At 40.1% G+C, this 20366-nt stretch overlaps 1 long non-coding RNA gene across 10 annotated transcripts in view; it reads right to left on the bottom strand.

The window, feature by feature from the left end:
* Window positions 1-20366, bottom strand: part of LOC129621889 (uncharacterized) — a 253520-nt gene that overhangs the window by 119870 nt on the left and 113284 nt on the right. For 2 of the 10 annotated variants that reach the window (XR_008699797.1, XR_008699799.1), the window contains exons 1-3: window positions 3187-3544; window positions 2708-2781; window positions 2380-2502 (exon numbers count right to left, since the gene is read on the bottom strand). This is a non-coding gene — a long non-coding RNA (uncharacterized LOC129621889). Of the gene's footprint in view, window positions 1-2379; window positions 2503-2707; window positions 2782-3186; window positions 3557-20366 lie in introns of those variants that run through there. The other 8 variants (XR_008699795.1, XR_008699796.1, XR_008699801.1 and 5 more) reach the window with 6 other exon arrangements.

Raw genomic sequence — 20366 nt, 5'->3', positions numbered from 1 at the left:
AAACCATAGCCTTGACTAGACAAACCTTTGTTGGCAAAGTAATGTCTCTGCTTTTGAATATGCTATCTAGGTTGGTCATAACTTTCCTTCCAAGGAGTAAGCATCTTTTAATTTCATGGCTGCAGTCACCATCTGTAGTGATTTTGGAGCCCAGAAAAATAAAGTCTGACACTGTTTCCCCATCTATTTCCCATGAAGTGATGGGACCGGATGCCATGATCTTCATTTTCTGAATGTTGAGCTTTAAGCCCACTTTTTCACTCTCCACTTTCACTTTCATCAAGAGGCTTTTGAGTTCCTCTTCACTTTCTGCCATAAGGGTGGTGTCATCTGCATATCTGAGGTTATTGATATTTCTCCCGGCAATCTTGATTCCAGTTTGTGTTTCTTTCAGTCCAGCGCTTCTCATAATGTACTCTGCATATAAGTTAAATAAGCAGGGTGACAATATACAGCCTTGACGTACTCCTTTTCCTGTTTGGAACCAGTCTGTTGTTCCATGTCCAGTTCTAACTGTTGCTTCCTGATCTGCATACAGATTTCTCAAGAGGCAGGTCAGGTGGTCTGGTATTCCCATCTCTTTCAGAATTTTCCACAGTTTATTGTGATCCACACAGTCAAAGGCTTTGGCATAGTCAATAAAGCAGAAATAGATGTTTTTCTGGAACTCTCTTGCTTTTTCCATGATCCAGCGGATGTTGGCAATTTGATCTCTGGTTCCTCTGCCTTTTCTAAAACCAGCTTGAACATCAGGAAGTTCACAGTTCACATATTGCTGAAGCCTGGCTTGGAGAATTTTGAGGATTACTTTACTAGCATGTGAGATGACTGCAATTGTGTGGTAGTTTGAGCATTCTTTGGCATTGTCTTTCTTTGGGATTGGAATGAAAACTGACCTTTTCCAGTCCTGTGGCCACTGCTGAGTTTTCCAAATTTGCTGGCATATTGAGTGCAGCGCTTTCACAGCATCATCTTTCAGGATTTGGAATAGCTCAACTGGAATTCCATCACCTCCACTAGCTTTGTTCATAGTGATGCTTTCTAAAGCCCACTTGACTTCACATTCCAGGATGTCCGGCTCTAGGTCAGTGATCACACCATCGTGATTATCTGGGTCGTGAAGATCTTTTTTGTACAGTTCTTCTGTGTATTCTTGCCATCTCTTCTGCTTCTGTTAGGTCCATACCATTTCTGTCCTTTATCGAGCTCATCTTTGCATGAAATGTTCCTTTGGTATCTCTGATTTTCTTGAAGAAAAATCTTCTTTCTTTTTTTTTTTTTTTGGTATACATACAAACATAAATATATGTTTGTATGTATACCAAAAAAACATAGAGCATTGCTTACAATTTTAAAAACTGTACATAAATAGTATTATAATGTGCTTGCTTTTTAACTTAGTATTTGAATCCTTTAAAACCTCTTTTTACTAAATCATTTTCATTGACTTCTCTTATTTCACATAATAAAGCAAAATGTTCTCTAACACAATAATGTGTCTTTTGCACCAAAATATTGTTTTATATTATTAGTGAGTTTACCAGCTTTCAAATCACTTCTGTATTTACCAACTTTAGGCATAAAGCAAAAATTCAAACTAGAAAAAAATAACTGAAAAGTCAAAGAATGCATTTAAAGAAGTAAAGCACACTATGAAAGCAATTTAGACTCATTATCAATACATGAGAGGACCTGGAGAAACATGCAGCATTAAAGCATTCAGAAAGCTCTTTTTAAAATAATCAATTAGAAAACTCAAATTTTCTTAGGGAGTTGAAAAAGGCATCAGTATGGCTCAAAACTAGTGGCAGAGTAGATACAAAACAATCACCATTAGCTTATAGATCTCATGACACAAGATGATGATGTCCACTGCAGATTATAAGTGATGATAAGAAGTGTTCAATGACTAGACAAAACTACAATCAGATTGGTTTTTCTCTGAATAATTCACATGAAGCATTACAGAATGGGTAGGGAATCATTTCAGTCCATTTCAATCTTGAAAATACACAAATTCGTTCACTAGAATTTCTCAACAAGATAAACACTGAAACATTGACATATTTCTTACAATTCAAGGAAACTAAAGAAGTAGTGTCTGTAGTATATGGAACTTGAAAAATATTACTGACTGAAATAGAGAAAGAAGATAATTCTATCTCATTAAAGATTCATTTTATTATAGCCATTCAAACAGGGAAAGAATTGCTCCAGTAAAAATAGTCAAAAGAAAGGTTTAATATCATACTCCTAAAACAAGTTTTTCTGTAATGAAAAGTGGTGAAGGTTAAGACAAATATTTAACAAGTACACTTTGTAATAGATATATGAAAAGAAGGATTTTGAGCTATTTAATTTTATTCAATTTAAACCTACCCCAGAAAGAATTACTTGACCTCAGGCAAGACAGATCTTGGCAGCTGAGACAAACTCTGTTGTAGCTGATGCCTTGAGGCTACCTGATGACTGAACTCCCTCCAGCTGGGCAGCCAGTCCTTCCTTGAAAAAAAGAGAAATTCAGAACATTATGCAGAAATACAAACCTAACTCTAATGGCAAGAATATGCAGATCTTTTCCTCTTGGGCCTATCTCATAGAGGAAGACTCCAATTTAAACAGTCCTCTATGCTGAGTATTTTTCTCTTTGCCCCTCCAAATCCACTATCTACCCGCAGCACCTTCACCTGTGCCCCAGAAAGCTTACCTTTATTGACCTATCAATCAATGGACTTTCTCACCCTTTGGTATGCTATCAAGTTCACTGAAATTAAGAATCACCTGCAGAAGTAAAAGGGCAAAATAAGAGGAAAGTCACAATGCCTATCCGCCTGACTCAGTGCTGCCAGGCAGTAGACTGGCAATATTCCCCCACTAGAACTCACCACTTCTACCAGTTGACCATCCTTTACAGCTTCCACTTTCCTCCAGGTATCAGTAATGGCTCTTTCTACCTGACCGTTGAGTTTACAGATGTGATAGCTTGTTATTGCATCACTAGGTAGAGATACATCACCATTCTGTATTGCTTTCCTTTGGCTTGACCTGTGCCTAGCCAGTAAGTCCCTTTACTAAGCTGCCCTCAATTACACCATCTCTTTCTATTAAGACCTTGGCTACTAATGAAATCTATTTTTAAATCTCTCCACATATACCCCTCAAAGGCAATAAAGAGATCAACTATACCAAGTGACTGTGGGAGGATGGAGATAGAAGGGAACATTCTAAGGCACAATTAATAAGGTTGACATTGATGAGAGCAGTGAGTCTTCATATTGCCAGGGAAGCTCCTTTCGATCTTGTGCCTCAGTTAACAGCCTCTTTTGATTTTTCAGAGCATTTAAACACAGTAGTTGACTTGCCCAGAAAGCACTTAGCCAGGAAACTTTCCAAAGAGGCCAGGGTCTCTTGTTCATGAGCCTGAGGAATTAGTAAACACAGTTTATGGCCAATAAAACCCCACACACAGCTTGGGCAAATAATAAGGTGAAAGGAGTTTCTTATTAAAGTTATGATTAGGTTTATCACATCTAATCATAACAGTCTCACCAGGAAGAAAAGCCCTCATTATGCAGCACTACCTGCCAAAGGCAGAATTTTCTCAGACAGAAAAAAGCCCAAATAAGCAATAGCATGTTTTGAGAATACACACTTCTGCCCAAAGAATTTGGCCCAAAGTGGATCTTGCCTGGTAAGCAATCATTCATTTAGCTGAGCTGGATTTACCATGAAGCTAATGGAGCTAAAGCTTCAGGGTCCCTCACTTACACAAACTCCTTCCAAGGCTCGGGGAGAAATCCTAACCATATATCCACATCATCTGTGTGTGTTCATAAAATCTGCCAAAATAGGAACTTTAATTACTATCGGTTAAGACTGTTATTTTTTCTGGGGCTTCCCTTGTGGCTTAGCTGGTAAAGAATCCACCTGCAATGTGGGAGACCTGGGTTCAGTCCCTGGGTTGGGAAGATCCTCTGGAGAAGGGAAAGGCTACCCACTCCAGTATTCTGGCCTGGAGAATGCCATGGACTGTATAGTCCATGGGATCACAAAGAGTCTACTGTCCCCAGCAATCAACTTCCAATTGTGTTGGGTAACATTTGGGTAGCTAGGGCCTAAGCAGCAGTTCAGTTGGGGGTACTTTAGTTTTGGTTTATGTGATATATGGTTCTGAGTCACTTCTGCAGACAGGTAAGTTACTGCAAGTCCTCTCCTAATGAGAATGGCCTCCAGAAATATTCCCACTGCCCACTGTGTCAACACACACTGCACTGGACACAAAGGTGCCAGGCCAAACTGTTACCATGATGTGAACGTGGTGCCAAGATTAGTGGCATGAGGGGATTAGAGGAAAAACAAGTTTCTTGAAGCTCAGTTCAGTTCAGTCGCTCAGTCACGTCTAACTCTTTGTGACCCCATGGACTGCAGCACACCAGGCCTCCCTGTCCATCACCAACTCCTGAAGTTTACTCAAACTCATGTCCATTGAGTCGGTGATGCCATCCAAGCATTTCATCTTCTGTCGTCCCCTTCTCCTCCACCCTCAATCCTTCCCAGCATCAGGGTCTTTTCAAATGAGTCATCTCTTCACATCAGGTGGCCAAAGTATTGGAGCTTCAGCTTCAGCATCAGTCCTTCCAATGAACATGCAGGACTGATTTCCTTTAGGATGGACTGATTGAATCTCCTTGCAGTCCAAGGGACTCTCAAGAGTCTTCTCTGGAAACTAGTATGTCCAAAATGTGAATAATTTTATACATCAGTCATGTAAAATTGTAAGTAGATTCAGCTGTCAAAGATACATAAATAAAACAGAACTTCTCTCCCATCACGAAAAGATTCATTAAGACCCAAGACACAATTATGAACACCATACATGTCTTTTTTTTGGTTAGAATCACATAAAATAAAAATTGAACAGAATTTCTGTGGTTAAAAGGGTACAAATGTGTAGCCGTTCTACAGAGAAGTATATCTGTATTTTTATTATTATCAAAAATATAAAAAAGTGTCAATCAACCTCTCTAGAGAACAGCCTGAATTATATTTCTAGTCTCTCAATAGAAAATGATATTATAAAACATTATTATATAAGAAGACATCAAGATAGCATGCAGGAAAAAAGTTATGAAAGGCAAGTGGCAGGCTGCTAAATAATGTAAAAATCATTATTTTTCTGGATTTTTCATGTTTGTAATATTCATCACCTTTTTTTAAACATATACACAGTTGTGATTTTTTTGTGCAGATAAATATTCACTTCTGTATCTAATTGTAGATTCATGAATTTTGATTATTTTTATTAAAGAGGCACCTGTATAAACTGCAGATATTTCAGGACCACCAAACCTGAATGTCCCTGTTGGCTTCAAACATAGTAATGTACAGTCCATGTTCCAGTGCTGTCAATTCCATATCCAGTCATTCCTTGGTATCCTTAGGGGTTTGGTCCCAGGACCGCCAGCTGATAGCAAATCCCTCAGATGCTCAAATCCCTTATATATAATAAAATAGTGTAGTATTTCAATATAACCTATGCATGCCCTCCTGTATACTTTAAATAATGTTATATTATTTATAATACCTAATACAATGTAAATATTATACAGTCTTCCCTGGTGGCTCAGAAATAAAGCATCTGCCTGCCAATGCAGGAGACACAGGTTCGATCCCTGGTTGAGAATGTCCCTTGGAGAAGGAAACGACAACCCATTCCAGTATTCTTGCCTGGAAAACCCCATAGACGAAGGTGCCTGGTAGGCTATAGTCCATGGGAGTCTCAAAAGAGTCGGACACAAATTAGCAACTAAACAACAACAACAATAATTATATGTACAACTTAGATGCCATGTAAATAATTTCTGGGACATGGCAAATTTACATTTTAGAACTTTCTGGAATTTATTTTTTCTTGAGTATTTTCAATCCAAGGTTGGTTGAATCCACGAATGCAGAACCCATGGTCAACTGTACAGAGAAGCAGACTCTACTCAGGATGAAACATGAGGGAAAGTCTTGATGTTAGAAAGAAAGCATATCACACATAATGTGGTGATTTCCATCTGCCCAGAAATGCAACTGAATCAACTGCCTTGAGGTCTTGTAGTGAGTTCCCAAGAGAGTGGAGTAGAAAGACTCTGAGCTCACCTTCTCTCACAGGCACACCAAACTTACAAGTATTTACAGAATGACTATTGATGAAAAAGACTAGAACCTACCAGAATAGATCCTCTGAAACTAAAGATATAAAAAAGGAGCCACGAGAAGGGTAGGAGAGGCAGAGTCATGGTATAGTCAAAATCCACACCCCCCAGGTGAGTAACCCATAAATGGAGAATCATTATAATTATAGAGGTTCTCCTCAAGGAGTGGGAGGTCTGAGGCCCACATCAGACTCCCCAGGCTGGGAGATTCTGCACCAGGAAGACAAGCCTTCAGAATATTTGTCTTGGAAGGCCAGCAGGGCTTGATTTGGGGAGGTTTCAGAAAACCTGAATAGATATTTTTCCGAAGAAGACATACAGATGGCCAATAAGCCAATGAAAAGATGCTCAACATCACTAATCATCCAAAAAAATGCAAATTGAAACCACCTGTCAGAATGACTATCCTCAAAAAGACCACAAATAACAAATATTGGGAAGGATGTGGAAAAAAGGAAAGCCCCTTACACTCTTAGTGGAAATGTAAACCGGTGCAGCCACTGTGGAAAACAGCATGGCGGCTTCTCAAAAAACTATAAATAGAACTACCATATGATTCACCAATTTCAGTCCTGTTTATACCACTGAAAAAAAACAGAAATACTAATTTGAAAAGATACATGCACCCCGTGTTCATCAGTCAGTTCAGTTCAGTCGCTCAGTCGTATCTGATTCTTTGTGACCCCAAGAACCGCAGCATGCCAGGCCTCCCTGTCCATCATCAACTCCCAGAGTCCACCAAAACCCGTGTCCATTGAGTCAGTGACACCATCCAACCATCTCATCCTCTGTCATTCCCTTCTCCTCCTGCCCTCAATCCCTCCCAGCATCAGGATCTTTTCCAATGAGTCAGCTCTTCAAATCAGATGGCCAAAGTATTGGAGTTTCAGCTTCAAAATCAGTCCTACCAATGAACACCCAGAACTGATCTCCTTTAGGATGGACTGGTTGGATCTCCTTGCAGTCCAAGGGACCCTCAAGAGTGTTCTTCAACACCACAGTTCAAAAGCATCAATTCTTTGGCACTCAGCTTTCCTTATAGTCCAATTCTCACATCCATACATGACCACTGGAAAAAAACACAGCCTTGAATAGACGGATCTTTGTTGACAAAGTAATGTCTCTGCTTTTTAATATGCTGTCTAGGTTGGTCATAACTTTCCTTCCAAGGAGTAAGCGTCTTTTAATTTCATGGCTGCAATCAAATCTGCAGTGATTTTGGAGCCCCCCAAAATAAAGTCAGCCACTGTTTTAGTGTTCATAGCATCATTCTTTATAATTGCCAATATATGGAAGCAACCTAAGTGTCCATCAGTAGATGAATACATATAAAAGAAGTCATATATATACACAGTGGAATACTACTCAGCCACAAAAAGAATGAAATTTTGCCATTTGTAAAATGTGGATGGACCTGGGAAGTATGAGACTTAGTAAAATAATTCAGAGAACAGCAAATGCTGTATGTTATCTCTTATGGGTAGAATCTAAAAAAACACTACAAACTATTGAATATAGCAAAAAAGAAACAGATTCATGGACACAGAGAATAAACTAGTAATTACCAATGGGGTCAGAAGGGGAAGGGGAGAAAGAGAGGAGTAGCAGATTAAGATGTACAAACTGCTATGTATAAAAGAAATAGGCTACAAATATATGTCAGGAAGCACAGGGAATACAGCCAATATTTTATAACTATAAATGAGGAATAATCTATAAAAATATCAAATCACTATATTGTGCAACTGTAACTAATATCAACTACACTTCAATTAAAGACAAATTTTAAAAATCTTTGAGTTAGAAAAAAACAGTTGATCATCTAGCATGGCGATGCTGAAGCTGGACTTCAGGAAACTGCTTTCCAGTGCTTTCTTCATAACATCTACTAACTAGAAAGAAGTCAGAGGATTTCTCTGTTGCCTTATGTTCTTCATGCCAAAAGGGCTGCCCTCTGGGCCAGCTCTTCCTGATGATCTGCACAAAGCGGCTCAGTCTCATTCCCACCCTCACGCCACTTACTAAGCCTTCTTAGAGAGCCCTCCTCCTCACGGTCCTTTATCCCTCCAGAGTTCTGCTGCACTGAGCTCCTGACTGTCCCACATGCATCTCACTCCCTACACCTGGAGCCACCTTTCCTCCTCACTTAGCCGGGACATAGCTCCTTTTACTTCATTCTTGAAAACAGCACCTAGACAAGGATATCTGATGCAGACTTTTACAGAATATTCTGATAATGGAGGGAGATTACAGCCTAGATATCAATAAAATATCATTTAGAATAAATATCACACATCATACTCTGCCTCCCAATTCAACAAACATGTCTACCAGAAAACATTTCACACAAGGCCATAAGCCCCAGGCTTCCTTGTTGCTGAGGTTGTTCTCTCAAGAAACTTTCTCGCATTTTCTCTCCAAGTTTATTAAATCCTTTCTTAAACCAATTTAAAGTGCAAAATTCTTTTCTCTTTATTGTATAGATCATTTTAATCATTTTTTACTATATGTATTCCAAATGGAAAATGTCCTGGGGTGGGAATAGGGCTATATTTCATACTGTAATAGGTCTATTCGGGCATTATTTTTTAAAAAGGATGTCATATGTATGGAATTTAGAAAGATGGTAACAATAAACCATGTATGCTGCTGCTAAGTTGCTTCAGTCATGTCCGACTCTGTGCGACCCCATAGACGGCAGCCCACCAGGCTCTGCCGTCCCCGGGATTCTCTAGGCGAGAACACTGGAGTGGGTTGCCATTTCCTTCTCCAATGCATGAAAGTGAAAAGTGAAAGTGAAGTCTCTCAGTCGTGTCCAACTCTTAGCGACTCCATGGACTGCAGCCTACCAGGCTCCTCCGCCCATGGGATTTTCCAGGCAAGAGTACTGGAGTGGGTTGCCATTGCCTTCTCCGTATAAACCCTGTATACGAGACAGCAAAAGAGACACTCATGTATAGAGCAGTCTTTTGGACTCTGTGGGAGAGGGAGAGGGTGGGATGATTTGGGAGAATGGCATTGAAATATGTATAAAATCATATATGAAACAAGTCACCAGCCCAGGTTCAATGCATGATACTGGATGCTTGGGGCTGGTGCAATGGGACGACCCAGAGGGATGGTATGGGGAGGGAGGAGGGAGGAGGGTTCAGGATGGGGAACACGTGTATACCTGTGGAGGATTCATTTCGATATAGGGCAAAACCAATACAATATTGTAAAGTTAAAAAATAAAATTAAATTTTAAAAAAAGAGGTCAATTTTCACTCAAAGGACTCATTTTGATTTCTTCCTTGGCTAGCCAATTCAAACCATTCAACACATACAGCTTTTGAGAGTAGAAATTTAGTTCCAAGTCTTGAAGAACTCTTAAGAATAAATGGAAAGCTATCTTGAAAACTTCTTAAAAGTTAAAGTTGTGTACTAAGATGTTCAAATGTTTACACACAAAGAATAACACTATCATTTATAAAATTATTTCTAGTGGAAATGTTATTGCCACTTCAGAGCTATCATTTTGAATTTCTCTTTTGCCTGATGTTAAATTAAGTCCTGTTCCAGAAATATGCAGCAGATTAACTAGTAACACAAGGAATCAAAGAGATAAGATAAAGGCATACAGCTATTCAGACCACCTATGAGGTCACTGTTAGAAGATTTCAGTTGTATTACCATCCCAAGAAAGGTTGCATCCATTCTTCCAATGAAGGTAAAAAGTCCCATTCACATATATCAATTTGCTTACCCAGGCTTCCAGTTCCTACATATGAAATAAAGCCAAGAGATGAGAGAAAAAATAATGTCCTTACACATAATCTTTCTTCAGATGAAAGAATTACAGGAGACTTTGTATGCTAAGTTGCTTCAGTCATGTCCAACTCTGTGCAACTCTATGGAATGTAGCCCACCAGGCTCCTCTGTCCATGAGATTCTCCAGGCAAGAATACTGGAGTGGGTTGCCATGCCCTGTGATCATTTATTCTATTAGCCCTATTTTAAAGGTAAGGAAAATTGAGATCCAAAGAACCTAACTAGCAGATGCAGAATCATATTAATATCTGAGGTCAAGGTGAGCACCAATCTAGCTCTCCTAAAACGTGATTATTTAAGTTTAGGATGCTAAGTTTGGGATGCTTTAGGTTTTAGCTATTCAGAGTATAGAATCTTTGGTGCATGTACCAATAACATAGCAATTCAAAATATCAGTTTTATGTGTAGTTACAACAACAATCTATTGGTATTTTTTTAAACTTTATTTTATTTTTAAACTTTACATAATTGTATTAGTTTTGCCAAATATCTAAATGAATCCGCCACAGGTATACCTGTGTTCCCCATCCTGAACCCTCCTCCCTCCTCCCTCCCCATACCCTCCCTCTGGGTCATCCCAGTGCACCAGCCCCAAGCATCCAGTATCGTGCGTCGAACCTGGACTGGCAACTCGTTTCATACATGATATTATACATGTTTTTTTAATAAATTTAAATTCACTCAGTATGCTTGGCTTGTTACTATCCCTCTTTCATTTTCCCTTCAGAAATAAAATGTTGATTTATCTCTGAATACTCAATGCTATCTGCATTCAATTACACAAGGGTTAACTGTGAGGCTAGGTGGGAGTTTTAGCAACGGGATCAATCCCTTATTACAGGAGTAATGAGTTTCCCATGGTTCACTGGTACACCACATCTCCTTGCCTTCCCAGTGCTAGGTGAAACTCTCTGCTGCCTATCTACCTGTTAAACACTTGCCCTTGACAGCTGATCAAGAGCATTCAAAAAAAAAAAAAAGAGTACGAAATAGAAAAAGACTAATAACCTAATTGTTAGTAATACCACTACCCCTGCAATCATACATCTCAAAGTCTGCATTTCTGAGGAGCTACATTAGCCAAGGTCTCTCCATTGAAAATGACAGAAACTCACTTACAGTTTGGGAAAAATAGGAAAATTATTGGAAGGAGACTAAAAGTCAAACAAGAGCCAAAAAAATAGGGAGGAGAGTGCCGTTGAACCTCAAGGACAACAGGGATTACCATTAATTCTCTCATCTCTGCTTCTCTGTGCATTTTTATTTCATTCTCAGAAACTAACTTAAACCACAGTGGGAAACATAATGGACAGCAATGCCCCTGCCTTATACCCCCAGAACTCAGAGGATGTGCAAACTCTGAAATTCTCCAGGAAACCCAAACTGAGTAGGTGTTCATTTCTAGACAAACTTGCTTATGATCAGGCAGACGGGACCTCATCAGGCAAAAATTTCACAAATGAATAAAGGAAGCACTGCTTCCAAAGGAAAACTGAAGTGCTTGGCAGATTAAAATTTATATAATTTAACATTCACTAAAAGTGTTTTCAACTAGGAAAGTTATGAGCATTTCACTAGGGAACTGCAGCATATAAGTGGTGCTGGTCTCTGGTTCCAAATTTACTAGCTCTGACCTTGTCTCAGTACTATAACCCACTAAGCTACCCTGACCTCAGTACCTAATTCATAAAACGGCAATAAATATTTAAAATTCCTGAAGGCAGAGACTAGAGCAAGTATGTAACAGTCATTAGCACGTGCTTCACAGACCTCGTGCCTGGGAAGAGAACTTGATCTAGGGTCTCAGTTGCTGCGTTTCAAAGTTCATTGCCTGGTTTGTGCCAAGGCTGCTAAAAATACAATGGCTGAGAGGAGGTGGGATGGAGGCTTGCACAAGGAAGACCCGTTGCTGGGAGACACAGCACTCTACTGTCAACCACCTTCGGCTCAGTCTCCTATATAGCCATGTTGCATGGCGGTCTACAACGCTTCAGTCCAAACTTCTCCTCCGCACTTGGGATCAGATTACATTATGGTCAGAGTGATCTCCCGGTACAGTTTTTCAAATCCTTCCCTGTTTCCTTGTACCCACGAATTTGCCTAATAAAAATCCTTTCATATTTCGTTCTGCCTTCACACCTGCTTCTCACAGGACCTGTACTAATACAAGATGGCATCAAGTTCCCTTAATGATCTATGAAATAATGTTATGCTTTTCATCTAGGATAATAGTTTCCATGAAGGACTGAATCAACTGGGAATGTTTTTAAGTACTGATTCCAATTATTCCTCCTACACCTGCTGAATCAAAGTCTCCCAAGCTTATACCTAGAATTCTGTATTTTATAAAAACATAGGGTCTTGTTCTCAGTGTGTCAGAACTGTTCAGTTTTTCCTCTTGCCCCTCCCCCCATGAAGGACACTCAACAGGACTGAACTTGTCTCTCTCACTGTTGAGGGAGGGAATTTATGAGTAGTCTTGGCCAATGAGCTTTGAGAGGAAATTACATATTATTTCTAGGCCAAAGTATTTAATTACTAGTGAGAACCTCCAGATTAGTACTACTCCAAGTGTGGACTGCAAACTGGTCCTTTTTCTCAGTATATGACAAGAAAGTGGAAATGAGCATTTAGAAACTTTAATCGTAATTTGATATTGCTGCAATATTCAAACTTGTGATCAATAACTTATCTTTATTATATTTTATAAAATTAGTCCATGGTAGATTAGAAATAAAATAGATAAATAAAAATTGGTCTTACACCACAGATAATTAATTAGAGAGGTCCTCTTTAGAACTTTCATTTTTCTGCAGCACTGTGAACAACAATGTTCAAGACATTGGCCATTCTACTAACTTGGATCCAAGAGCAACTAATGAGTCCAACCCATCTTGCCTTTCAGCTCTTGGTGAAATGTAGCTTGAATGAGAAGTTTTTGTTTTATTAAGCCATTAAACTTCCTTGATGGCTCAGTGGTAAAGAATTCACCTGCAACTCAGGAGACGCAGGAAACTCAGGCTATGGGTTCGACCAGGTCTGGAAGATTGCATGGAGCAGGAATGGCAACCCACTCCAGTATTCTTGCCTGGGAAATCCCGTGAACAGAGGAGCTTGGTGGACTATAGTCCATGGTGTCACAAGAGTCAGACACAACTTAGTGACTAAACCACCACAAACCACTAAGATTTCAGAGTTGTTTGTTGTTATAGCAAAATTCAGCTCATCCCAACTGATAGAATCTCATAAATTTAGGACCAATTCTACAAGATGTAAAAAGAAAATCTAGTTGATATAGTTACTGGTCAAAGAAATCTAAGGTCTCATGAGGGGGACAGAGAAAGACAGAATTTAGAACTGGAATTGATCAATGAAGAAATTTCCTCTTTAGAGAGACATGTAAGATTTGCCTTAACATTTCCAGTGAGGGAAGTTAATCTTCTTACGGCATTCCTTGTTCTAAACATTGATAAATATTGAGTGGATAAATATTGAGTGTGTAACACCAGACTAAGCACTTTATCTGGATTACCATATTTAAGTCTAATGTCAACTCCTAATGTGGGTCCTTTAATTAACATCATTTTTACTAATAAGAAAAATGAGCTTTATAAGGTTTGGGTAACTGACTCAGTTTCCGGTAACTGTACCAAACAATCATTATGCTACTGACCCTTATACAGAACTAAAATATGCCTCTTTGCCTCTTCCATCTATTGGACCTAATTATTTTAAATGGAAAGATATATTAAACCAATTTCTCTCAGTGTGATAGGCATCCAAACATATGATAAAGGGAAATTGAGAGAAGAAAACTAATAAATATTGGGTACCTACTAGTATTGTAATGTTTAATCTTCATAGCACAACTTTATCTTACAAATAAGAAAATAATGCCCCCAAACTTAATTCTTCTATGGCTAAAATCATAAATGGTAATATTAGGATTCAGCTACATGCTTTGCTTTTTTTTTCACTTTACTATGCAGCCTGATTATGGGCACAATAGTATTTCTCGTTTAAGAGTTCATCTTTCCCAACAGTTAAGTAATTATTCACTCATTCATTTTTTTTTTTTTCCACTTACAGTAAAAGCCAGTGTTCACTTTAGCATATAATACCCTGCATCTTCTGGACCCCTTGCCAATGCCATTCTGAACTCACTTCTACCTATTCTCTCTCTCTTACTCATTTAACTTCAGCCATTCCAGATAGCTCAGTATTATTATCACATAACAAACCACCCCAAGTCTTACTGGTGTAAAAACAATACCCATGTAATATGTCATGAAGTCTGGTCGGAAACATGGGAAGAGCACAGCAGAAATGGCTTGTCTTTGCTACACAAGGTCTGAGTTCTCAGTTGGGAAGACTGGAAGGGTCGGGTAAGGGCTGGAGAAGGGGTGACTTGATGGCCAGGGGCTAGAATCACCTGAAGGCTCACTCACTTACATGTCTAGTGGTTGATGCAGACTGCTGGATTGGACCCAACTGGGGCTACTGGTAGACTATCAAATGTGGCCTTTCCATGTGGCCTGGACTGTCTCACAACACGGTAGCTGGACTTTAAGGGTGAGTGTCCCAAGAGAACACAGCTGAATTGCATGACATATTTATGACCTAGTCTTAGAAACCAGATAGCTTCACTTCATCTCTATTCTCTTGTAACACATACATTCAATAGGAACAATGTGGAATCACCACTCAGTGGAAAGAATTTCAGTATCACATGGTAAGAATGGTAAGATTGGTAAGAAATGGTAAGGATACCCTGCAGTGGCCATCAGACTAGCCTTCTGGGATTTTCTTCGCCCTGCCAGGCAAACCTCTGCCATAGAGCCTTGGCTGATTCCTCCACCTGGAATACACTTCCCCTAGGAAACTGCTGAACTAAACCCTCTTATGGTCTTCAAAGCTTTGCTCAAATCTTACCTTTCCAAGGAGATTTGCTCAATGACAAAGACACTCTCCTTGGCCAAACTTTACCCAAGCTCTCTGAACCCTCTTCTTAACTAGGTCTCAATTTGCATTTCCATTTGCTCTATTTGCAGTTTTCTACAACTTATAATGTTCTGAAACAGCAAAATCAAAAACAGAGGCAGAGAGGAATGACTCAGTCATGACACCCACAAAAATTCAAAAATCATTCACAATTTTTCATACACCAACCGTAACTAACAGTTGAACTCCCATTTGCTAGTTTAACCCACAAAATCTGAGAGAACTATTTGTCTGTCTTCCAACCTTTAGGCCTAAGTCTGAACTTCCTCAGGCTAACAAAAGTCGACCATTGATTTCCTAAAAGAAACACGTTTTATCCATCTCCAGCTTATTTTCTCTGCATAATCACTCAAGCACTATTTCAGGCAGGCCTACCTGGCCCCTGGTGATAGGAATGCCAGGCAACCCTTGAGTACGCTGGCTGAAACCAGACATAGCCTCTGTGTCTGTCACCAGCAAAGCTCATTAACAATCCCTAGGAAAGAAAAACAGAATCTGAGTAATAAAGTCTAACCTTTCATTTGTTCCTTGGTGCTTAGTCTGGTTTCACTGGCTTATGTATGTTGTGTGCAGAGGCACTTCAGACCAGAGTTTCCAGTGTCAAACAGCTACATCCAACACTTAAGCACAGGGACCCTATTCAGAAGCACTGTGCCTCGGACTGTAGCTCAAGATGGTGGAGGCAGGCGGGCTGTGCATGGACACACCTCGTGAGACACTGTGATTCCAAGAGCAGCAGCACAGCTGTGCCCGCCCCCGAGCACTCCACCCACTCCTCCAACTGAGATCCCTATAAACCTACTGCCCACTGCAAGCCAGGACGGCCTGTGCTCTAGAGTGGAGTTTGAACCTCTCCACTCTCTCACCAAAAAATAAAATTGTATGGACACCTGTGTATGTATGGCGGAGTCGCTCTGCTGTGCGCCTGAAACTACCGCAACACTGTTAATCAGCTATGTTCCAATATAAAACAAAAAGCTAAAAAAAAAAGTTTAAAAAAAGTGGGGTTTTTTTGTTTGCTTTTTTTTTTAATTTTGCCCTTTGTTTCTGAACAAAACTCGGTTGTCTTATTGGTTCAAATACATCTGACAGAAGGGTCCTTGCTCAGAACCTACTGGAAAGGGTCAGTAAGATATTCTGCGGTTTTCCTATTAAGGAGAAGAAATGTTATTTCACAACTTAAAAGTATATCTAATTTGTATAGAAAGAAAGTAAAAGAGAGAGAGACAGTGAAGGGGAAAGACAGTGGGGGAAGTATGACAGAGTAAGAAATATGGAAAGCCAAACAACAGCCAGAAGAAATAACTGCTTATCCAGAACAGTCTCATTTGTACCCCTGATTTGTCTCCTACTCATGATAATAATAATAGTAATAATCTAGCAAGAACTATTTAAAAGCACAACCGATCACAGTAGTTTCTGCTCAGTATGGGAGCTATGAATTACTCTGCTGTGTGCACTAGGCCTTTTCTTTAACTCAATAACTTGTTAGGCTACTTTGGCATTAGGCTACCAAACCACAGTTTCTAAGGAGCCTATAAAACAAAGACATAGTTAAACTGTCTAGCATACGAAATGAACAAGTATCTAAGACTGTTTAAGAAAGGAAGGTGCGTGAGGGGGAATTTTGTAGAAAAGGAGCTGAGAAAACAGGGTGGCTGGAACCTACAGAGAAATGTCAGCCCACAAGGGATCTCTAATGATGAGAAAGTCAACTGGAGCTGTCATCATTTCAAATGATTTGCATTGTTGGGATGTATATCTTCTCATTGCTTCTTGCATTCATAGAGCCCCCTTCATGGATCACAGCCTTGCCGTGGCAAAGAAGACTGCCTAACTTAATGAAACTATGATCCATGCTGTGCAGGGCCACCCAAGACAGACAGGTCATAGGGAAGAGTTCTGAAAAAACAAGGTCCACTGGAGGAGGGTATGGCAAACCACTCCAGTATTCTTGCCAGGAGAATGCCATGAACTACATGAAAAGGCAAAAAGATATGACATTGGAAGATGAGCCCCCAGGTCAGAAGGTGTCCAGTATGCTACTGGGGAAGAGCACAGGGCAATTACTAATGGCTCTAGAATGAAGGAAGCAGCTGGGCCAAAGCTGAAATGATGTTCAGTTGTGGGTGTGCCTGGTGGTGAAAGTAAAGTCCAATGCTGTAAGGAACAATACTGCATCAGATCAGATCAGTTGCTCAGTCATGTCCAACTCTTTGTGACCCCATGAATCGCAGCACGCCAGGCCTCCCTGTCCATCACCAACTCCCGGAGTTCACTCAGACTCATGTCCATCGAGTCAGTGATGCCATCCAGCCATCTCATCCTCTGTCGTCCCCTTCTCCTCTTGCCCCCAATCCCTCCCAGCATCAGAGTCTTTTCCAATGAGTCAACTCTTTGCATGAGGTGACCAAAGTACTGGAGTTTCAGCTTTAGCATCATTCCTTCCAAAGAAATCCCAGGGCTGATCTCCTTCAGAATGGACTGGTTGGATCTCCTTGCAGTCCAAGGGACTCTCAAATCTTCTCCAACACCACAGTTCAAAAGCATCAGTTCTTCAGCACTCAGCCTTCTTCACAGTCCAACTCTCACATCCATACATGACCACAGGAAAAACCATAGCCTTGACTAGAAGAACCTTTGTTGGCAAAGTGATGTCTCTGCTTTTGAATATGCTATCTAGATTGGTCGTAACTTTCCTTCCAAGGAGTAAGCGTCTTTTAATTTCATGGCTGCAGTCACCATCTGTAGTGATTTTGGAGCCCAGAAAAATAAAGTCTGACACTGTTTCCCCATCTATTTCCCATGAAGTGATGGGACCAGATGCCATGATCTTCATTTTCTGAATGTTGAGCTTTAAGCCAACTTTTTCACTCTCCACTTTCACTTTCATCAAGAGGCTTTTTAGTTCTTTTTCACTTTCTGCCATAAGAGTGGTGTCATCTGCATAGGAACCTAGAATGTTAGGTCCATTAATCAGGTTAATTGGACATGCTCAAGCAGGAGATGACAAGACTGAACATCAGCATCGTAGGAATCAGTGAACTAAAATGGATGGGAATGGGTGAATTTAATTCAGAAGAATCCCTTAGAGGATTAGAGAGAAATAACTCTCATAGTCAACAAAAGAATCCAAAATGCAGTACTTGGGTGCAACCACAAAAATGACAGAATGATCTTGGTTCATTTCCAAGACAAACCATTCAACATCACAGTAATCCAAGACTACACCCCAACCACTGATGCTGAAGAAGATGACATTGACCAGTTCTATGATGACATAAAAGACCTTCTAGAACTAATACCAAAAATGGTATCTTTTTTCATCACACAGGGTTGGAATGCAAAAGTAGGAAGGTAAGAGATACACAGAAAAACAGACAAGTTTAGACTTGGAATACAAAATAAAGCTGGGCAAAGGCTAGCAGAGCTTTGTCAAGAGAACACACTGGTCATAGCAAACACCCTCTCCCAACAACACAAGAGACAACTCTACACATGGACATCACCAGATGGTCAACACTGAAATCAGATTGATTATATTCTTTGCAGCCAAAGATAGAGATGTTCTATGCTGCTACTGCTACTGCTGCTGCTAAGTCGCCTCAGTCGTGTCCAACTCTGTGCGACCGCATAGATGGCCGCCCACCAGGCTCCCCTGTCCTTGGGATTCTCCAGGCAAGAACACTGGAGTGGGTTGCCATTTCCTTCTCCAAGGCATAAAAGTGAAAAGTGAAAGTGAAGTCGCTCAGTCGTGTCCGACCATGTGACCCCATGGACTGCAGCCTACCAGGCTCCTCCATCCATGGAATTTTCCAGGCAAGAGTACTGGAGTGGAGATGCTCTATACAGTCAGCAAAAACGAGACTGGAACTGACTGTGGCTAAGATCATAAACTCCTTATTGCAAAATTCAGACTTAAATTGAAGAAAGTAAGGAAAACCACTATGCCATTCAGGAATGACCTAAATCAAATCCCTTATGATTATACAGTAGAGGTGGCTAATAGATTCAAGGGATTAGATCTGGTAGACAGAGCACCTAAACAACTATAGATAGAGGTTCATAACACTGTACAGGAGGCAGTGACCAAAACCACCTCAAAGAAAATGAATGCAAGAGGGCAAAGAGGATATCTGAAGAGGCCTTACAAATTGCTGAGGAAAGAAGAGAAGTGAAAAGCAAGGGAGAAGGAAAGATATACCCAACTGAATGCAGATTTTCAGAGAATAGCAAGGAGAGGTAAGAAGGCTTTCTTAAATGAAAAATGCAAAGAAGTAGAGGAAAACAACAGAATAGGAAAGATCAGAGATCTCTTCAAGAAAATTGGAGATATCCAGGGAACATTTTGTGCAAGGATGGGAACATTTCGTGCAAAGATGAGCACAATCAAGAGCAGAAACGGTAAGGACCTAAAAGAAGAAGAAAAGATTAAGAAGAGGTAGCAAGAATACACAGAGGAACTATACAAAAGAGTCTTAATGACCAAGATAACCACAATGGTGTGATCATTCACCTAGAGCCACACATCCTGGAGTGTGAAGTCAAGTGGGCCTTAGGAAGCATCACTACAAACAAAGCTAGTGGAGATGATGGAACTGCAGCTGAACTATTCAAAATCCTAAAAGATGATTCTGATAAAGTGCTGTACTCAATATGTCAGCAAATTTGGAAAACTCAGCAGTGGCCAAAGGACTGGAAAAGGTGAGTTTTTGTTCCAGTCCCAAAGAAGGACAGTGCCAAAGAATGTTTATACTACAGCACAATTGGGGTAATTTCATATGATAGCAGGGTTATACTCAAAATCCTACAAGCTGGGCTTCAGCAATATGTGAACCCAGAACCTCTATAAGTACAAGCTGGGTTTAGAAAAGGCAGAGGAACCAGAGATCAACGTTTGTAGGATCACAGAGAAAGCAAGGGAATTCCAGAAGAAAAAAAAATCTACTTCTGCTTCACTTATTATGCTAAAGCCTTTGACTGTGTGGATCACAACAAACTGAAAAATTCTTAAGGACATGGGAATACCAACCACCTTAACTGTCTCCTGAGAAAAATGTATGCAGGTCAAGTAGCAACATGTAGAACCTTACATGGAACAACTGACTATTTCAAAATCGGGTAAGGAGTATGACAAAAGCTGTGTACTGTCACCCTGCTTATTTGACTTATATGCAGAGTACATCATGTGAAATACCAACCTGGATGAATCAAAAGCTAGAATCAAGATTGCTGGGAGAAATATCAACAACCTCAGATAAGGAGGTGATAACCACTAATGGCAGAAAGTGAAGAGGAATCAAAGAGCCTCTTGATGAGGGTGAAACAGGAGAGAGAAAAAGCTGACTTAAA

This window comes from Bubalus kerabau, chromosome 10, assembly GCF_029407905.1.
Source record: "Bubalus kerabau isolate K-KA32 ecotype Philippines breed swamp buffalo chromosome 10, PCC_UOA_SB_1v2, whole genome shotgun sequence".
Classification (NCBI taxonomy): Eukaryota; Metazoa; Chordata; class Mammalia; order Artiodactyla; family Bovidae; genus Bubalus; species Bubalus kerabau.
This window is presented reverse-complemented; position numbering and strand designations above follow the sequence as displayed.